Source organism: Myotis yumanensis, unplaced genomic scaffold (assembly GCF_028538775.1).
Source record: "Myotis yumanensis isolate MYYU_CA2020_CCGP unplaced genomic scaffold, mMyoYum1.0.hap1 SCAF_3, whole genome shotgun sequence".
Taxonomy (NCBI): domain Eukaryota; kingdom Metazoa; phylum Chordata; class Mammalia; order Chiroptera; family Vespertilionidae; genus Myotis; species Myotis yumanensis.
The window spans coordinates 106,538,094-106,558,934 of record NW_027223754.1 but is presented as its reverse complement, the minus strand read 5'-3'; the positions used below and the strand labels follow the sequence as shown (position 1 = coordinate 106,558,934).

At 40.1% G+C, this 20,841-nt stretch overlaps 1 protein-coding gene across 2 annotated transcripts in view; it reads left to right on the top strand.

The window, feature by feature from the left end:
* Positions 1-20,841, top strand: part of CECR2 (CECR2 histone acetyl-lysine reader) — a 212,275-nt gene that overhangs the window by 1,131 nt on the left and 190,303 nt on the right. The gene's annotated exons all lie outside the window — the stretch shown is intronic.

Sequence of the window (20,841 nt, the reverse complement as noted above, 5' to 3'; positions counted from 1 at the left end):
TTGGAGGAGCAAATCGTGGTTGTTGCCTCCCCACCCCCACCTATCTTACTTTCTGCCGTTTTCGGGTTGATTTTAATTAGTTTACTCCTAAGATTTTTGTCTTATCTTTAGTTTTAGATTCTTTGCGCAGATATCATTTGCTTCTCATATGAATGAAGTGTGGGAACTTGCTCTTGTTGCAGAGTTAATGAAATCGGGAAATAAAAAGATCAAAAAGGGTAGGGTGGAAGAATGAAGAGGAATGTAGGCTAATAAACTAGGACCATTCACTGGCTTTTGGCGATTCTTAGTTCCTTAAACTGATTAAAATAATGTAATTAAAATGTTAGGAAGACATAATAACTTGGGTATTTTAGGTAGCACCATAGTGTTTATTTTCAAAGTTTGAACGTAACTGTAGAAAGCATGCTTTTTACTAAAAATTTTAGTGGGACAACTGTTTATATTGACTGAAGAGGAGAAACAGGGCCACAGAAATGAAAGGTTGGGGAATGCTAAAAAGTCAAGAGTTAAATCAATTGTTCTGGTAATCCTGTGCTTTCTTTTAGTTGGCATAAAATCGTGAGTAGTTTATATCCTGATCCTCAAAATGGTGGCTGTTGTGGGAGGTGTTGCCTGCAACGATGCCATCTTGGGTGCTGGTAAACTTGCCTCCAGCCCCAGGTAATGAAACTGAGGTGATTCAAGGGACCTGTTGTAAAAGCTCTGTGGAAAAGCTCATCTTTCAAAATCTATGTATTCCCAGTTTGTTGATGGAAAAGTAGAGGTAACTAATTTTGCCTTAAGTTGTTACAGATATCTAGAGTATTCTATAAATTACTTGTCTTATGCTCTAAGAAATAAACTTGTGATTTCTAAGTATTAGCTAGTTTAATTCCTAGAGGAAATGTAAGCTGATCAAAGAGGTCAAATTTGTATGTATAACAAATGAAAAAAATCAGTTACAGGTGAGTAATGGGGCTATTTGAGATGACTGTTTCTGGGCAGTGACACTTTTTGTTGGTAAAGTGTATGCTATTTGAAATACATGCCACAGGAATGAATATATGGACTCCATTTTGGTAACAATTCATATTTTTATTTGGAGATGTTCAGTAGATGGATAACAAGTGATAGTGATATTTTTACTCTGCAGTTCTTGTATAATTCTCATTTCTCATGTAAAGTGTGTTTTGAACTGCTTAATGTAAAATTTAACTTAAAATTTTCAGTAGTTATCAGAAATTAAAAATTTTAAATTTATTTTAGGCTTCTAATAAATTCAACTCAGTGACAGTGCAGAGTTCATCAGAAACAATATCAGTTTTTATTCTCTAAGTATAAGTAAATTTATTTTTATTTTGCTTAGGTGATGTTTTAATCAAATAGTTTATTGTCCTGACAGTTTGAGAAACAATTCCGTGGTTAGAGTTTATGATGCAGTGGAAGACCCTTTAAAAAATCCCAAAACAATTCTAATGCTGAGTTGGATCTTGTTAGGCCAGCTAAAAAGGCTCTACAATCTTAATTTATGGCAATCTTAAAAGATAAGATTGATGAATAATACCAAGTCATAGAAGTTGGATATCAGATTTTAGGCAGCCAGTTTTCACCTGTGGGGAAAATCTCATTTTACCCTGGACCACCAAGCTAAATCCATGGGTTTATAAAAAATTTAGGAAGCAGAATCCTTAAGGACTTGGCTTCTTTTTTAAAGTGAAGCAATCTTTTAGAGAGTGAAGGGTTGGAAAGATTCATGATGCAATGCTGCCGAAGGTCAAGACCTCCTACTTATAGAACTGGTCCCCAAAGCACAGATATTATTTTTGCATGTAAAAAAAAAACACATCTTTGTTCTCTCTCCACCTTGAATGTACAGGATTTCTTCAGAAGAGTCAATATACTTGATTCTTATTTGGGGCTATAAGGACTTATATGTTGTAGCCCACCCCCCAAATTGGTGTTCTCTAAACATCAGATGAAAAATCTGAATGTATAGATCAGGAGTGGGGAACCTTCTTTCTCCCAAGGGCCATTTAGATATTTATAACATCACTTGCAGGCCATACAGAATTATCAACTTAAAAATTACCCTGTGATATTTGGTCAAACATTTAATTAACTCACCCCTAATGTCTTGACAGGGCCAGACCAAATGAGTTCTCAGGCTTCATATGGCCCATGGGCTGGACATTCCTTACCCTAGTTAGGTAATGCTTTAAGTTCATAATTTGTGGTTTTAAAAATAATACATAAACATTATGTAAAACTTAAAAATTAAAGCAAATTATAGGTAAGAGAATTAAAGTCACCATAATCCCACCACTCAAAGATAAAAGCTGTTAACTGTTAACATTGGGTCCCACCACTCAGGAATAACAGCAATTAATTGTTAACAAATTAAGAGATTATCAAATATTCTCACAATGTATTTGCACCATAGATTGGGTGTTCTTTTTATTTTTCAGATGAGGCTGTTGAGGTATAGCTGGACAACAGTGGATTAATGACACTGCATTCAGTAGTTGGTATTGATCTCCCCAAAGATTTCATACTGATTGTTCTTTTTCCTAGCCAAATTATTTTTACAGTGAATATAGTATGTTACTTGACCAAAGTAAAGTAGAGGAAGATAGAATCATTTTAGATAATCTGGTCTGGAGTTAATCATGATGGGTGTGGGGTTGAGAGCAGAAATTTCATCACAAACATTTCTGCATGTTTTCTCTAAAGAAGAAACCTTGATGTCTTTAGGTGACTCTTTGAAAATGCTCATGTAAAATTATCTGAATGGTTTCTATATAGTATAGCAGCATGATAAAAAGAATCTATTAGTCCTGTCTACCGCTTTTTTCCCTGAGCTTCCTGCTTTTGAGTACTGAAACCATTGCCTCCTTTGTAGCTCCTTTCTGGTTGTGATTGTATGTGGTTAATTAAAGTCCCCACCTAATCAGCATGATGATCTGGGGGCAGTACCTTTAATTCAGATTCCTGAATTCTACTCTTGGTGTTTCCTTGGATCCAGCCTCTTAGTTAATATCACCAAGGCATGACTTATTTATGAAAATAAGAAATAAAAATTGCTGAGGGTACATTAGTATATCAGTGAGTAATGGGGCCTGTAGATGGGCTGTGGGTGTTTTATGTTGGTGTATATATATGCACTTTGCTGGAGGAGAGGGACTATCGCTTTCATCAAATTCTAGACGTGATCCCCAAGCATACAAGGTTAAGTAAGAAGCCTTGAACTAGATGAAAGAATAAGTTGGCCCTGAATAGGGGAATCGGAAGCCTAGTTTCATGACACAAGATGCATTGGACTAGGCGTTAGGAAACTTGAACTCTTATTCTAATTGTGCCATTAACTAGCTCTTGTGACTTGGGACAGGTTAAAATAACCTAGTGATAAATGACACTTGTATAGTAGCACTTTGTACGTTTTCCAAATGTTATTTTGTTTTATTCTTAGTCATCCTTAACCATCACCGTGAGGTAGAAGATATCCTCATGAGGAAATTGAAAATTTAGAGAGGCTAAGTTGCTTGCACACAGGCTTTCACTTGGATCTCAGGTTCTTTGATACCAAATTTTATGCTGTTGCTACTACCTCACACTGTTTCTACATCAGTTTTCATTATCTATAAAATGAAGGGCTAGACCAGTGATGGCGAACCTTTTGAGCTCGGCGTGTCAGCATTTTGAAAAACCCTAACTTAACTCTGGTGCCGTGTCACATATAGAAATTTTTTGATATTTGCAACCATAGTAAAACAAAGATGTATATTTTTGACATTTATTTTATATATTTAAATGCCATTTAACAAAGAAAAATCAACCAAAAAAAATGAGTTCGCGTGTCATAGGTTCGCCATCACTGGGCTAGACCTAGGTAATGACCAAGATTCCACAATGCAGATCTAGAGTTCTTTGGTTCTTAATAATGTGGGATGCTGAAGATCGTTTTAAAACTTATGCTTAATTTAGTACAGAAGAACAAGTTCATAATTTCATTTGTTTCTTTCAGCAAATATTTTTTGGGCATTTACTATGTGTGCTAGGCACAGTGTACTAGGTGCTGGATGTGAACATAACACAGAAATACCTGCCCTCTTTTTAGCAGAAGGAGACAGACATTAAACAAACTGTATAGTGTCTCAGAGGATGACAGGAAATCAAGTAGGGTAGAGGCTAGCCAAGTTGATCGGGTGGGTTGTTGCAATTTAAAATAGGGTGATTAGATATTGCCTCAATGTGAGAAGATGGTATTTGAACATGCCTGGAGATAATATATCTAAAATGATTTAGAAATAAGTGGTTTGTCACATGAATCTGTTTAATGTAAGATAGATAACACATGATAAATGTCTTCTAAAGGTTCAGGATCTGCTCCTTCTCTGACAAGGAAAGCCCAAGAACAGGATGTGAATTATAGAGGAGCAAATGTATATGCTGTTTGAAATCCTGAAAGGGGAGAGAGAATGTTCTGTCAGTGTATCTCTCCAAAAGTGAATACTAGATCCTTTTCTGTTTATACCAACATCTTGAAAGGGCAGTCTTTTATTGTTTGTTTTTTCAGTTTTTGCCTGCTATATGAAGTTTCAAAGAGGTAGTTGGGAGCTTCTACAGTTGTAGAAAGGGCAATACCCTCTCATCTCTCTCTGAAGGACAGTCTATATTGGCATCTGGCTTGCTTTATGACAGAAGTTCAGTTGGGTCTTACTTAATTTTCTGGAACACAGTTAGAATAGCCTAAAATAAAACTTGGCTGCATTCGGTACAACCAACCGTCTGCCCTTTGATCAGGAGAGTGCTGGATTCTTGCAATTTGTTATAGGTAAGAATGAGGAGCACTATCAGAATGCTGGAAAACCCAAGTGCAAAAACTGGTTTATGTGAAAATTCAGTGTGAACAGCCAAAATGGACAGAACAGCATGGCTTCTAACTATATGGTCTTAGATCTAGTTGATGTATTTTTAGACCTGGCCAATGTGGCTCAGTGGTTAAGTATATTGGCCCTGAAGGGTCCTGGGTTCCATTCCCAGTCAAGGGGACATACCTGGGTTGCAGGTTTGATCCAGTCCTGGTTGGGGAGCATGCAGGAGGCAACCAATCGATGTGTTCCTCTCACATTGATTTTTTTTTTTCTCTCTCTCCCTGCCTCCTTCCCTTCCACTCTCTAAAAAATCAATGGAAAACATAACCTTGGGTGAGGATTAATAAAAAAAAAAAGAAGAAGAAGAAAGAATAAGAATATATTTTCAAAGGGACCAAATCGAGTTTGTCATTGAATTGTGATCTTAGATCACTTTTGGTTTCAAATGCCCCATTTTTAAAATGGGAATCTTAAACTAGATAATTCCTACATTTTTCCTAGAACTAAAAGTCTATGATTTTATGAATGTTTCTCACTGGTTATGAGCTATGTGAGAATCTGTGTTTTACAAATTAAATTTATACCAAATGAAAACTGTATAACCATACTTGTGTGTTTGTGCTTTTTTTTTTTTTTTTTAATATATTTTATTGATTTTTTACAGAGAGGAAGTGAATGGGATAGAGAGTTAGAAACATTGATCAGCTGCCTCCTGCACACCTCCTACTGGGGATGTGCCCGCAACCAAGGTACATGCCCTTGACCGGAATCGAACCTGGGACCTTTCAGTCCCCAGGCCGATGCTCTATCCACTGAACCAAACTGGGTAGGGCATGTGTTTGTGCTTTATATAAATTGTCTTTCTGTGGAAATCTTATCTGCAAACTAGAGGCCCAGTGCACAAAATTTGTGCATGGGTAGAGTCCCTAGGTCTGGCCAGCGATCAGGACTGATCGGGGCCGCCGTCCAGCTGCCAGCCAGGGCCCTCCTTTCATTCCGCGCCGCCCCCTAGTGGTCAGCACATGTCTTAGCGAGCGATCGAACTCCCGAGGGGACACTTTGCACATTAGGCTTTTATATATATAGAAGATACGCTTTGAAAGGCGTATCTTCGAGACTTGAAGATTGACATTCTCACTCTTTCCAAGGTCTTCAACCTGAGCTAATATTTTGAGGTTATGCAGAATTTTGGAGGATGAAAGTCTTGAATTATGTTATGTTCCCTTCACTTTTGTTTCTTATATTGAGCATGATTTTATACTTAGAACTTGGAATGAAATCCAGTATAGCTTCTAGCTTGTGGTTTGTCTTTCATTTGATACTGTACCCTCTTCAGAGATCTGTTTTACCCTTCCCCTGAATTTTCATAGTTCATTGGATGCTGTTCCTTGGATGCTTTTATTTTATCTTCTTTACATTAGTCTCTAATACTAATCAATTTATGCTGGAAAACTTGGGAAAGTCTTTTTTCAGTAGTTCTTATGATTGAGAAAGGAATTGCTGGATGTTTGAGCTCAGGATTCTGTGGGTTTCTTTAGTGCTCAGGGTTTCTCAGCCTTAGCACTATTGATATTTTTGAACCAGATAACTCTTTGCTGTGGGAAGCTGTCATATGTATTTTAAGATATTTAGCAGCACCTCTGACCTCTAGGTGCCAGTAGCAACCCCAGTTATGACAAATAAGAATGTCTCCAGACATTGCCAAATATATCTTGGGGGGACCAAGATTATCCTGCTTAAGAATCATTTCTTTAGCCCAGTCAGTGTCTCAGTTGGTTGAGTCTCATCCCATGCAGCAGGAGGTCACAGGTTCAATTACGGTTCAGGGCACATGCCTGTGTTGCCCTTGCAGGCTCGAACCCCAGTAGCAGGAGACAGCTGATGGATGTTTTTATCTCTCCCTCTCCCTTCCTCTCTCGGAAATCAATAAAAACATTAAAAAAAAAAAAAACAAGAATCACTCCTTTAGAGTATAAGTAGAGTATACTTTAGAGTATAAGTAAGTATAAGTATTGGTCATTGTATAGAAGGTACACTATGTATATGAAGTAGATGAATTTTTCCTTCTGATAGTGATTATTTTTCTTAAATGCAAACATTTAATATTTTTGTTAATAGAAATAGAAAGAAATCAAAGTTGCTCCCAAATGTGCATGTCATTAGCAGTTGCACATGCTGGGAAACAGATGTAATTTTTTTTCTTTCTTGTGTAGTCATTTAAGGAGAGTGGCTTGGGGTAGTGGAGAAGAGGGTATGAAGCTGACTGGGTCCTATAAAGAAAGCCCTCCCTCAGGCAAGGGCTAGTTGCTTGATGCTCTTGTGATAGAAGGTGTGTTGCAGGTGTTGTGATGCAGCCTCAGGCTGGCTTGCCCTGCTGCCACTGCTTGTCAGGGCACAGGCTCTTCTTGACATATCTCTTGAACATTGTGTAGTGGTGGACTGTTAGGGGTGGATGAGGGCGGGGGTTAGTCATAACCAGGTCAAAAGCTCAGTGAAGCCTAAGCTCGGTGTTTGTGTGTGTGTGTGTGTCCCAGTCCTGGCATGCACATTTGGGACATATGCAGATACCAAGCTATATAAAGTTTATTTTCAGTTTAGAACATACTAACCACAGAACCTTTCTTGATGTTGCTCCAAATATTTTTATGGTTTCTCCCATTGGATTTTCCTCTTAGTATGGCAAAATATTTATGGATTTAAATAAATTTTCGTTTGGGTTTGGAGAAAAAAATGTATTGTGATGATGACTTAAGCAGTTATAAATAGTACACTGTGAAGGGCTTTGAGTCTTGGAAGGATAACTGTAAAACTTCAATGGGATTTATCATTTACCTGTGGCTTCTAAAGGTGTCTTTTTACAGAAGCATGTCCATCTTTGCCACCTTGGGGTATCTGGTCCCAGTGCCTTATTTTTTGTTCTTTATCTTTTTGGCTGGGAAGTAAGACCTTGATACACTTTTTCTTTTTCTCTCCTGCTCCATTGTTGTGCTACTCTACCGATGTCCTAAGGTTTGTTTGGGCTGTGGTGGAGGAGCAGTAGAATTTCTGGCCTGCATCATAGTATAAATCCCAGAATTTGTATAAATAGTGTGAAGTTGGTTATTTTTGCAGCCAAAAGAAGTTTTGTTTTGGAGAGTGATTGACCCTTCAAAGTAAATCTCTTATATGCTCTGTTTTGTACTTTATTATCCACACACTCATTTAAAATATAACATGGTTTATATAAAAATACATTGGAGATAGTGTTTCATTTTCCGTTTAAAGTCCCTGATCTCAGGTGATCTTTGTGATAGATATTTGGCTGGTTTAACACATTGTATGCAGGTAGTAACATGTGGCTCTACTACTTACAGTCAACGTAAAACATATAAATACTTCTCCCACATACAATGTGTTAAGTGATGTCATGTTCTTGTAAGTTTCACATTGTAATGGTCAGCTCTTAGCTTTTATTCTACACTAGAGGCCTAGGGCACAAATTCGTGCACGGGTGGGGTCCGGCTGGCCCAGCCCCAATTGGGGCGGATTGGGGCTGGGCCTGTCAGGAGGAGGAGATGGTGGGAGGTTGGCCAGCCAGCCGGCCCCATCGGAGCCCTATCAGGGCCGGCTGTGGGGAGGGGCCATGGGCGATGGGCTGGCTGGCCCTGCCCCTTAATGGGGTGGGGGAGTTGATCGGGGGTCAGGGGCCAGGGGAGGGGCCGTGGGAGGTTGGCTGGCCAGGCCCACCCCCAATTGGTATAGGACGGCCAATCAGAGGTGGAGCTGGCTCGGGGGAGGGGCCGTGGGCCAATCGGGGTGGTGGGGCCCATCAGGGGCAGGGTTGGCCAGGGGGAGGGGCCGCAGGCAGTTGGCCAGCCGGCCCTGCCCCTGATTGGGGTGGGAGGGGGCGATCTGGGATGGAACCAGGCAGGAGGAGGGGCTGCAGGAGGTTTGCCAGCCGGCCACGCCTCCTTTTGGTGTGGCGGGGGCGGGGGGGGCGGGGGGCAATTAGAGGCAAGGCCTGCTGGGGGGGGGGGGCTGCAGGGGGTTGGTGGGCCAGCCCCACTCCCCATCGGGTGGGTTCTCTGGCTGCAGTGGGTATCATAGCAACTGGTGGTTATGGCGTTACGGTCGCTGGCTTTTTATGTATATAGATAGATACTGCCCAGTCTCGTTAGGAGCTTTGTTGGATCTACTTTTACCCTCCGGTGGGTTTGCTAGAGTAATTCCTGACATGGCAATATTAGGTGTACCGGTTAATAATGTGGATTTTTTTTTTCAATAGATGGAGTTACACATATGTTGATATATATGCGCTTTGAGATATATGCTCTTTTGTTATATTGACAGCATGCTTCAAAACTTCATATGTCAAATTTGCTGAAGATGTTAACATCATAGATATTTTTACACTTAAAAATGTCGATTTTCGTGCCCAAAAAAGAGCATTTGCGGGAAGTTTTAATTCATTACTTTACTTTGAAGAAAAATGCTGCTCAATACTTCGGGAAGCTTATGGTGAACATGCTCCATCTCAGGATACTTGTGAATGCTGGTTTAAACGCTTTAAACATGATGATTTCAATATGAAAGACAAAGAACGCCCAGGTCAACCGAAAAAGTTTGAAGACCAACAATTACAAGCATTATTGGATGAAGATGTGTGTCAAACTCAAAAACAACTTGCAGAAAGATTGCTCAGCAAACAATTTCTGATCGTTTACAAGCAATGGGAAAGGTTTTAAAGGAAGGAAAATGGGTGCCACATCAACTGAACAAAATACAAATGGAAAACCGAAATCATCAGTAAAATGTTGCTTCAACGGCACGAAAGAAAGTCTTTTTTTTGCCCTAACCGGTTTGGCTCAGTGGATAGAGCGTCAGCCTGCGGACTCAAGGGTCCCAGGTTCGATTCTGGTCAAGGGCATGTACCTTGGTTGTGGGCACATCCCCAGTAGCGGGTGTGCAGGAGGCAGCTGATCGATGTTTCTAACTCTCTATCCCTCTCCCTTCCTCTCTGTAAAAAAAATCAATAAAATATATATATTTTTTTAAAAAGTCTTTTTTGCATCGAATTGTGGCTGGCGATGAAAAGTGGATTTATTTTGAGAATCCCAAATGCACAAAATCCTGGGTTGATCCAGGTCAGCCATCAACATCGACTGCAAGGCCAAATTGCTTCAGAAAGAAGACAATGCTCTGCGTTTGGTGGGATCAGGAAGGTGTGGTGTGTTATGAGCTTCTAAAACCAGGTGAAACCATTAATACTGATCGCAACCAACAACAAGTAATCAATTTGAACCACGCTTTGACTGTAAAATGACCAGAATGGGCCAGAAGACATGGCAAAGTAATTTTGCTTCATGATGACGCACCATCACACACTTCAAAACCAGTTAAAGACACGTTAAAAGATCTTGCTTGGGAAGTATTAACCCACCTGGTGTATTCACCAGACCTTGCTCCTTCAAATTACCACTTGTTCCGATCGATGGCACACGCACTTTCTGAGCAGCACTTCAAAGCATACGAAGAAGAGGAAAATTGGGTCTCTGAATGGTTTGCCTCAAAACAAAAGTTCTATTGGTAAGGTATCCACAAATTACCTGAAAGATGGAGGGAATGTGTAGCTAGCGATGGACATTACTTTGAGTAAAGAGCTTTTGATGTTTCTCTTGAAATTATTGTGTTTTCTTTGATTACAAAGTCTGCATTATTAACTGGTACCCCTGGTACACCACACCTTCCTGATCCCACCAAATGCAGAGCATTGTCTTCTTTCTGAAGCGATTTGGCCTTGCAGTCGTTGTTGATAGTTGACCTGGATCAACCCAGGATTTTGTGCATTTGGGATTCTCAAAATAAATCCACTTTTCATCGCCAGTCACAATTCGATGCAAAAAAGACTTTCTTTCGTGCCGTTGAAGCAACATTTTACTGATGATTTCGGTTTTCCATTTGTATTTTGTTCAGTTGATGTGGCACCCATTTTCCTTCCTTTAAAACCTTTCCCATTGCTTGTAAACGATCAGAAATTGTTTGCTGAGCAATCTTTCTGCAAGTTGTTTTTGAGTTTGACACACATCTTCATCCAATAATGCTTGTAATTGTTGGTCTTCAAACTTTTTCGGTTGACCTGGGCGTTCTTTGTCTTTCATATTGAAATCATCATGTTTAAAGCGTTTAAACCAGCATTCACAAGTATCTTGAGATGGAGCATGTTCACCATAAGCTTCCCGAAGTATTGAGCAGCATTTTTCTTCAAAGTAAAGTAATGAATTAAAACTTCCTGCAAATGCTCTTTTTTTTGGGCACGGAATTCGACATTTTTAAGTAAAAATATCTATGATGATAACACCTTCAGCAAATTTGACATGAAGATTGAAGCGTGCTATCAATACAATAGAATAGCATACATATCAAAGCACATATATATCAACATATGTGTAACTCCATCTATTGAAAAAAAAATCCGCATTATTAACCGATACACCTGGTACGTCCTTAAAATTGAAATGTCTGATTGACTGCAAGAGTGTTTTTTTCTCCTGACCATTTCCATTTAATGAACACCCTTTACCTGAAAGAGAGTACTCTATTCATTGTTTTAGGAACAATGGCACTAAGGACATTTGATTTGTTTGACAGAAAATGTGTTAAATTAATAGGTCTACTTCTTTAGCAAATCTTTTTTTCCCCCCATTTCCATTGTATTTCTTCTTTCTCCTTGAAAGGTTGTGTTTGCAGATTGTTTTAGGTGTGGGTGACAATTTTTATAATCGGTGTCCTGGAGTTCTTTGTTTGGGGGACACTGGTATATGGGGAGTGGGGGGGAGGGTGATTTATTTAGTAAAACTTGCTAGATTCATTTATTTAAACATTAAAAAAATTTTAATCACAGTTGACATTCAATATTATATTAGTTTTAAGTATATAACATAGTAGTTAGACATTTATATGACTTATGAAGTTATAAGGGCTATGTACCCGTCTGACACCATACATAGTTACCACAGTATTATTGACCATATTCCCTATGATGTGCTTTATATTTCTGTGACTGTTTTGTAACTGCCAATCTGTACTTCTTAATCTCTTCACCATTTTCACTCATTCCCCCAATCCCCTTCCCATCTGGCAACCACCAGTTCCCTGTATATATGAGTTTCTGTTTTGTTTGTTTATTGCGTTCTTTAGATTCCTCTTATGAGTGAAACCATATGGTATATGTCTCTCTCTTTCTGATTTAGTTTACTTTTAATTCCCTGTAGTTCATTCATGTTATTGCAAATGGTGATATGTCCTTTTTTATGGCAAAGTAATATTCCTTTGTATATATGTGCCACATCTTTATCACATCATATGTCAGTGGACACTTAAGTTGCTTCTTTATCTCGGCTATTGCATATGAAATATCCTTTGTCTCTTGTTATAATCTTTTTATTTTTTTTAAAATATATTTTATTGATTTTTTACAGAGAGGAAGGGAGAAGAATAGAGAGCTAGAAACATCGACGAGAGAGAAACATCAATCAGCTGCCTCCTGCACACTCCCCACTGGGTATGTGCCCACAACCAAGGTACATGCCCTTGGCCGGAATCGAACCCAGGACCCTTAAGACCGCAGGCCGACGCTCTATCCACTGAGCCAAACCGGTCAGGGCTCTTGTTATAATCTTTGTTTTAAAGTCTAATTTGTCTGATATAAATATTGCTACCCCCGCTTTGTTTCTTTTCATTTTCATTTGCATGAAATATTTTTCCATCCTTGTACTTTCAGTCTGTAGGTGCCTTTTGATCTGGAGTCTCGTGTAGGCAGCATATACTGATTATGGGTCTTATTTTCTTAGCCATTTAACCACCCTGTGTCTTTTGATTGAAGCATTGAATCCATTTATATTTAAAGGAATTATTTGGCCCTAGCTGGCTTGGCTCAGTGGATAGAGCGTCAGCCTGCGGACTGAAGGGTCCCAGGTTCGATTCCGGCCAAGGGCACATGCCTGGATTGCGGGCTCGATCCCCAGTAGGGAGCGTGCAGGACGCAGCCGATCAATGATTCTCTCTCATCATTGATGTTTCTATCTCTCTCTCCTTCCTTCCTCTCTGAAATCAATAAAGAAATATATTTTAAAAATAAAAATAATAAAGGAATTATTTGTAGGTTTGTAGTTATTGCCATGTTATTCCTTTTTTCTTCTTAAGTCCCTTTTACATTTCTTATAATACTGGTTTGGTGGTGGTGAACTCTTTTAACTTTTTTTTTTGTCTTGGAAGCTCATTATCTCTCTCTTGATGGTAAGTGATAGCCTTGCTGGGTAGAGTTATCTTGGTTGTAGGGCCTTGATTTTCTTTTTTCTTTTGGGAGGGGGTGAAAGTAATAGTTTATTCTTTTTTTTGAAGCTTTTTTAAAAATTAAATCTTTATTGTTCAGATTATTACAGGTGTTCCTCTTTTTTCCTCCCATAGCTCCCCTCCACTCGGTTCCCACCCCACCCTCTGCCCTTACCTCTGCCACCCACTGTTCTCATCCATAAGTGTACAATTTTTGTCTAGTCACTCCCCACATCCCTTTCCCCCCCGAGAATAGTCAGTCCACTCCCTTTCTATGCCCCTGATTCTATTATATTCACCAGTTTATTCTGTTCATCAGATTATTTATTCACTTGATTTTTAGATTCACTTGTTGATAGATGCGTATTTGTTGTTCATAATTTGTATCTTTACCTTTTTCTTTTTCTTCCTACTCTTAAAGGATACCTTTCAGCATTTCATATAATACTGGTTTGGTGGTGATGAACTCCCTTAGCTTTTTCTTATCTGTGAAGCTCTTTATCTGACCATCAATTCTGAATGATAGCTTTGCTGGGTAAAGTAATCTTGGTTGTAGGTTCTTGCTATTCATCACTTTGAATATTTCTTGCCACTTCCTTCTGGCCTGCATAGTTTCTGTTGAGAAATCAGCTGACAGTCATATGGGCACTCCCTTGTAGGTAACTGATTGTTTTTCTCTTGCTGCTTTTATGATTCTCTCTTAGTCTTTTGATCTTGGCATTTTAATTATGATGTGCCTTGGTGTGGTCCTCTTCGGATTCCTTTTGTTTGGGGTTCTCTGCGCTTCCTGGACTTGTAAGTCTGTTTCTTTCACCAGGTAAGGGAAGTTTTCTGTCATTATTTCTTCAAATAGGTTTTCAATATCTTGCTCTCTCTCTTCTTCTGGCACCCCCATAATTCGGATGTTGGTATGCTTGAAGTTGTCCCGGAGGCTCCTTACACTATCTTCATATTTTTGGATTCTTCTTTCTTTTTGTTTTTCCAGTTGGGTGATTTTTGCTTCTTCATATTTCAAATCTTTGACTTGATTCTTGCGATCCTCTGGTCAGCTGTTGGAACTCTGCATAATATCCTATATTTCAGTCAGTGTATGCTTAATTTCTAGTTTGTCCTTTTTCATAACCTCGAGGGTTTTACTAGATTTCTTGAAGGTCTCACTAAATTTATCAGCGGTCTCATTAAATTTCTTGAGGGTCTCACTAAATTTATCTGCGGTTTCTAGAAAATTCTTGAAAAACCTTAAAAGTGTGGTTTTGAACTCTATATCCAGTAGTTTGCTTTCCTCCATTTCTGTCATTTGTGACTTGTTTTTTTGTCTCCTCAGTTTTTATGCTTCCCTGTGTTGATAGAGTGGCTTTCTGTGTTAGGTGTCCTATAGGGCCTAGTGGCTCAGCCTCCCCAATTACCTGAGGTGGACACTCTTGGTTCACCCCTTTGTGGGCTTTGTGCACAGTCTTGTTGTAGTTAAGCCTTGATTGTTGTAGGTATCACTGGGAGGAATTGACCTCCAGGCCAATTGGCTGTGAGAATCAGCCGTGTCTGCAGTGGGAGAACTTCTGAGCTGGAGACAGTCTTCTGGGGCAAGACTTGCTTCAGTGGGTCTTTGGTGTTCACTGAGTCTGCCCCCTGAGTGTTTCCCTTATGAATCTGAGGAGTTGTAATCTGGATGGTCCCACTCTGACTACTGGGTACACTGGTTCTTGGATCTCTAAGGAGGTGCTAATGTAGCCTCTGTCTGAGGCTACCCAGCAGGAGCTATGGAGAGATTCCTCTTCTTTGTTTGGGGTTTGGAGGTGCCCAGATGAGGCCCAGCTGTGAAGCAATGCAAGCTGCTGTGGGGCCTTGGGCCTTCTTTTGGAAGTTCTGGGTCTCTCTGATTAAGCTTCAGTTTGTTAGGTAATTTTCAGGTTGCAAAGGGCCAGGCCTTTCATATGCAAAAGCCTCTGTGCACAGCTTGGGTGGGGCGGGGTCTTTGGGGATCAACAGGGCGGAGCAAGCATATATGGCTGCTCCCCAGTCCTACCCTAAGAGGCCCCGCGTCTCAGTGTCCCAGTAATTGCTGCAAGCACCTCTGAGAGAAAGCCGCCCTCGAGTTCTGCCTGATGCCAGACAGTCCAGTTTCTCCCCATATGAGTCTGGGTCCCCAGAGACTCACCCGGAACTGGAGTTCAGAGCAGCCGGGAGCTTGTGTCTCCCTCCTGATTAAAAAAGACAACTGCGTCCTCAGCTGCCAGCCCTCTCCACGTGCGCCCGGTCCTCAGTTGCCAGCCCTTTCTGCGTGCGCCTCCGTATCTCTGCACTTTAATTCCGCACCTCCTCTGAGTCTCAGTGTGCTTTTCTCTTTCCTTCTAGTTGTAGAATTTCCACTCAGCCAGCCTTCCTGTGGTTCTGGATGATGTCCGTTTTGTCTTTTAGTTGTATTTTTGAAGTGGTTGTGGGAGGCAGCAATTTCACGTGTTTACCTATGCCGCCATCTTGGTTTCTCCAGGCCTTGATTTTCATCACTGAATATTTCATGTTGATTACTTCTGGCCTGTAAAGTTTTTGTTGCTGAAACCGGTTTGGCTCAGTGGATAGAGCGTCGACCTGTGGACTGAAAGGTCCTGGGTTCGATTCTTGTCAGGTGCATGTACCTTGGTTGCGGGCATATCCTCAGTAGGAGATGTGCACAGGAAGTTGATCGATGTTTCTCTCTCATCGATGTTTCTAACTATCTCTCTCCCTTCCTCTCTGTAAAAAATCAATAAAATATATTTTAAAAAAAAGTTTTTGTTGATAGATCAGCTGGCAGTCTTATGGGAGCATCCTTGTAGGTAACTAACTTCCTTTCTCTTGGCTGCTTTTAAGATTCTTTAACGTTTGGCATTTTAATTATGATGTGGGACTCTTGGTGTGGGCCTCTTTGGGTTCTTCTTGTTTAGGACGCTGTGCTTTTGGGACTTGTGTGTCTATTTCCTTTGCCAGGTGAGGGAAGTTTTCCATTACAGTAGGTCCTCGGGTTACGTCGGAGATCCGTTCCTTCGGCAGGACGTAACACGATTTTCGCCGTAAGTTGGAACCCTCCTACATAAGCACCTACGTCACTCATGGAGCACATACACAGCAGTAACGAAATGAAACAGTAAAAAAAAAAAATTTAAAAGAAAGGTAACAGTTCCTGACCTTTACTTGTGGTAAATAAATAATAAAAAAACATAAAGCTCATATGTACATACGTCGAAATGACGGAACTTTTTTTTTTATAAATAACTGTAAATGGGAGATGGCGATGTAACCACGAAATAATGTACGGCGAGTCTGACGTAACCCGAGAACTGCCTGTATTTCTTCAAATAGATTTTCAATCCTTTGCTCTCTCTTTCTGGTACACCTATGATGAGAACATTGATACAGTTAATGTTGTCTCAGAAGTCCCTTAAACTGTCCTCATTTTTTTTTTTTAATCCTCACTGGGAATATGTTTTTAATGATTTTGAGAGAGAGAGAGAGAGAGAGAATCGATGTGAGAGAGAAACATTGAAGTGAGAAATATTGATCAGTTGCCTCCTATATGTGCCCCAACCAAGTATCAAGCCCACAACCCAGGTATGTGCCCTGACTGGGAATTGAACTTGCAGCCTTTTGGTGTTCAGGATGATGCTCCAACCAACTGAGCCACAGTGTCAGAGGAAACTGTCCTCGATTTTTTAAAAATTCATTTTTCTTTTTGTTGATCTAATTGGATGCTTTCTACTACCTCATCTTCCAAATCATTGATTCCATTCTCTGCTTCAATTAATCTACTATTGATTCTCTGTGATATTTTCTTCATTTCAATTATTGTATTCTTTATTTCTGACTTTTAAAAAATATTTTCTGTCTCCATTTTTATTTTCTTAAAGAATAGTTAATTTTTTTTTAGAGAGAGGGGAAGGGAGAAGAGAGAAACATTGATGTGATAGCACAACATAGATTGGCTGCCTCCTGCAAGCCCCGTACTGGAAATGGAACCTGCAACCCAGGCATGTGCCCTGACCGTCAATTGAGCCAGCAACCTCTGGGTGCATGGGGCGATGCCCAGCCAACTGAGCCACTTGGCCAGAGCTCTCTCTCTCCATTTTTATGTTACGTATCTCTTTGTTAAATTTTCACTGAGGTCATTGAGCTTCCTTATAACCAGTATCTGTTAGATTACTTGCCTCTGTTTTATTTAGTTCTGGAGTTTTGTCCTTTTCTTCCATTTTAGACATGTTTGTCTCCTCCTTTTGGCTGCATTTGTTTGGTTCTCTGTACTAGGTTGATCTACATCTCCCAGTGTTGGTAGAGTGGCCTATGTAGTAGATGTCATGTGGGGCCCAGTGGTAAATTCTCCCTAGGTTGTGTGTGCCCTCCTGTTGTAGTTGAGTCTTAATTGCTGTTGGCAAGTCAGTGGGTGGGATTGACCCTCAGGCTGACTGGATGGGAGGACTGATGGTGACTAGAGGAGAAGCTGTTGTTGGGGTGAGATTCACTGCAGTGGAGCTCTGATCTGTGCTGAGTCTACCCTTTGGACGTGTCCTTTGTGGAGCTGTGTTACGTAGTGCTCAGTATAGTCGGAAGCCAGCCACTTGGTAGGAGCTACAAAGTGCTCTGTGATTGTGATTGGTAGCTGTCTGTGCTGGGCAGGAGACACCTGGGATAGGCTATGCTGCAAGGAGAGGTGCTGAGCTTGGCTGCTGCTAGTGCCAGGCTGGGGGGCCACCTTGCAAGAGGTCATTTTAGAGAAGTCTGCAGGGCTGGCCAATGTCGGCTACTTTTAACAGCACTGAAAGAGGTTTAGGCCAGTGAGTGAGATATGAGGGGTAGGAAAGGGTGATTTAAAGAAAAAATTCACCTATTGTCATAATTAAGGGATTTAATTTTGGATTTTCCACCTCTCTTACAGTGGTACTGATTAATTAGTATCCTACACAAAGTTACTAATTCCCCCCATCCCCACATTGTTTCTTTTTAAATATGTATTTTATTAATAGTATTACAGATATCTCCCACATTCCCTCCTTTACCCCCCCTCCTTCTAGCTCCTACCCATCGCCCCACATCTTCACTACCCTATTGCCCGTGTCCATGGACTATACATATAAGTATGTAAGTTCTTTGGTTTATCTCTTCTCCCGACAGCACCACATCGAGGTATGCCAATCTCTTCCATGCCTTCATGCTTTGGACCTTATTTTGTTGGGCAATTCATTTTGTTAATTAGATTCCACAAATAAGTGAGATCATGAGATATTTGTCTTTTTCAGTTTGGCTTATTTCACTCAGCATAATATTTTCCAGGTCCATCCATGCTGTCCCAAAGGGTAAGAGATCCCTCTTTTTTACAGCTGCATAGTATGCCATAGTGTAAATGTCTCACAGTTTTTTATCCATTCATCTACTGATGGTCACTTGGACTGTTTCCACATCTTAGCTATTGTACAAATAACGTTGCTATGAACATAGGGGGGCATATATTCTTTCTGATTGGTGTTTTGGGGTTTTTAGAATATATTCCCAGAAGTGGGATTGCTGGGTCAAACGGAAGTTCCATTTTTAATTTTTTGAGGAAACTCCATACTGTTTTCCATAGGTGCTGCACCAATCTGCATTCCCACCAGCAATGAGCTAGTGTTCCCTTTTCTCCACATTCTCCCCAACACTTGTTTGTTGTTTTTTTTAGAAATATATTTTTATTTGATTTCAGAGGGAGAGGGAGAGAGAGATAGAAACATTAATGATGAGAGAGAATCATTGATTGGCTGCCTCCTGCACCTCCAGCCCCAACTGGGGATGGAGCCTGCAACTTGTGCGTATGCCCTGACTGGGAATCGAACCTGATTCCTAGGTCGATGCTCAACCATTGAACCACACTGGCTGGGTGTTTGTTGATTTTTTGATGATAGCCATTCTAACAGGTGTAAGGTGATATCTCATTGTGGATTTAAGTTGCATTTCTCTTATGATTAGTGACATTGTGCATTTTTTCATATGTCTCTTGGCCATTTGTACGTCCTCTTTGGAAAAATGTCTATTCAGGTCTTCTGCCCATTTTTCAATTGGATTGTTTGTCTTCCTTTCATTGAGTTGTATGAGAACTTTATGTATTTTGGATATTAACCCCTTTTCAGATGTATCATTGGCAAATATGTTCTCCACACCATGGGTTACCTTTTCATTTTGAAGGTGGTTTCTTTTGTTGTGCAGGAGCTTTTTATTTTGATATAGTCCCATTTGTTTATTTTCTCCTTAATTTTCTTTGCCCAAGGAGACGTGTCCGTAAATATATTACTATGTGAGATGTCTGAGATTTTACTGCCTATGTTTTCCTCTAAGATTTTTATGGGTTCATGCCTTACATTTAAGTCTTTTATCCATCTTGAGTTTATTCTTGTGACTGGTGTAAGTTGGTGGTCTAGTTTCATCTTTTTTGCATGTGTCTGTCTAGTTTTCCCAGCACCATTTGTTGAAGAGACTGTCTTTACTCCATTGTATGTTCTTGCCTCCTTTGTCAACTATTAATTGACCGTAATGGTGTGGGTCAATTTCTGGGGTCTCTGTTCTGATCCATTGGTCTATATGCCTGTTCTTGTGCCAGCACCAGGCTTTGTGGTATAGTTATAATGGCTTTGTAGTATAGTTTGATATCCAGTGTCGTGATCCCTCCTACTTCATTCTTCTTTCTCAAGATTGCTGCAGTGCCGAAACCGGTTTGGCTCAGTGGATAGAGCGTCAGCCTGCGGACTGAAAGGTCCCAGGTTCGATTCCGGTCAAGGGCATGTACCTGGGTTGCGGGCACATCCCCAGTAGGAGATGTGCAGGAGGCAGCTGATCGATGTTTCTCTCTCATCGATGTTTCTAACTCTCTATCTCTCTCCCTTCCTCTCTGTAAAAAATCAATAAAATATATTAAAAAAAAAAAGATTGCTGCAGCTATTAGGACTCTTTTATGATTCCATATAAATTTTTGGAGTATTTGTTCTAGCTCCGTGAAGTATGTCATTGGTATTTTAATAGGGATTGCATTGAATCTATAGATTGTTTGGGGTAAGCATACACACTTAAATGATGTTAAGTCTTCCAATCCATGAACATGGTATATGCTTCAATTTATTTGTATCTCCCTCTAATTGTTTTTTTCAATGTCCTATAGTTTTCCAAGTACAGGTCTTTTATCTCCTTGGTTAAGTTTATGCTTCGGTATCTTATTTTTTTGTTGTTGCAATTGTAAATGGAATTTTTTTTTTTTTTTGGTTTCTCTTTCTGAGAGTTAATTATTGGTGTATAAAAATGCCATTGATTTCTGGATGTTGATTTTGTATCTTGCTACCTTGCCAAATTCATTTATTAAGTCTAGTAGCTTCCTGGTGGAGTCTTTAGGATTTTCTATGTACAATATCATGTCACCTGGGAATAATGAGAGTTTTGTTTTCTCCTTTCCAATTTGGATACCTTTTATCTCCTCTTGTCTGGTTGCTATGGGTAGAACTTCCAGTACTATCGTATATAATAAAAGTCTAATATGCTAAGTGTCTGGTCGTCCAGTCAGCCGTTCAACCAAAGTGTAATATGCTAATGATATGCTAAGGCTGCTCAACTGCTCGCTGTGGCGTGCACTGACCACCAAGAGGCAAACAGTTTACCAGTTGCTATGACATGCACTGACTACCAGGGGGAAGAT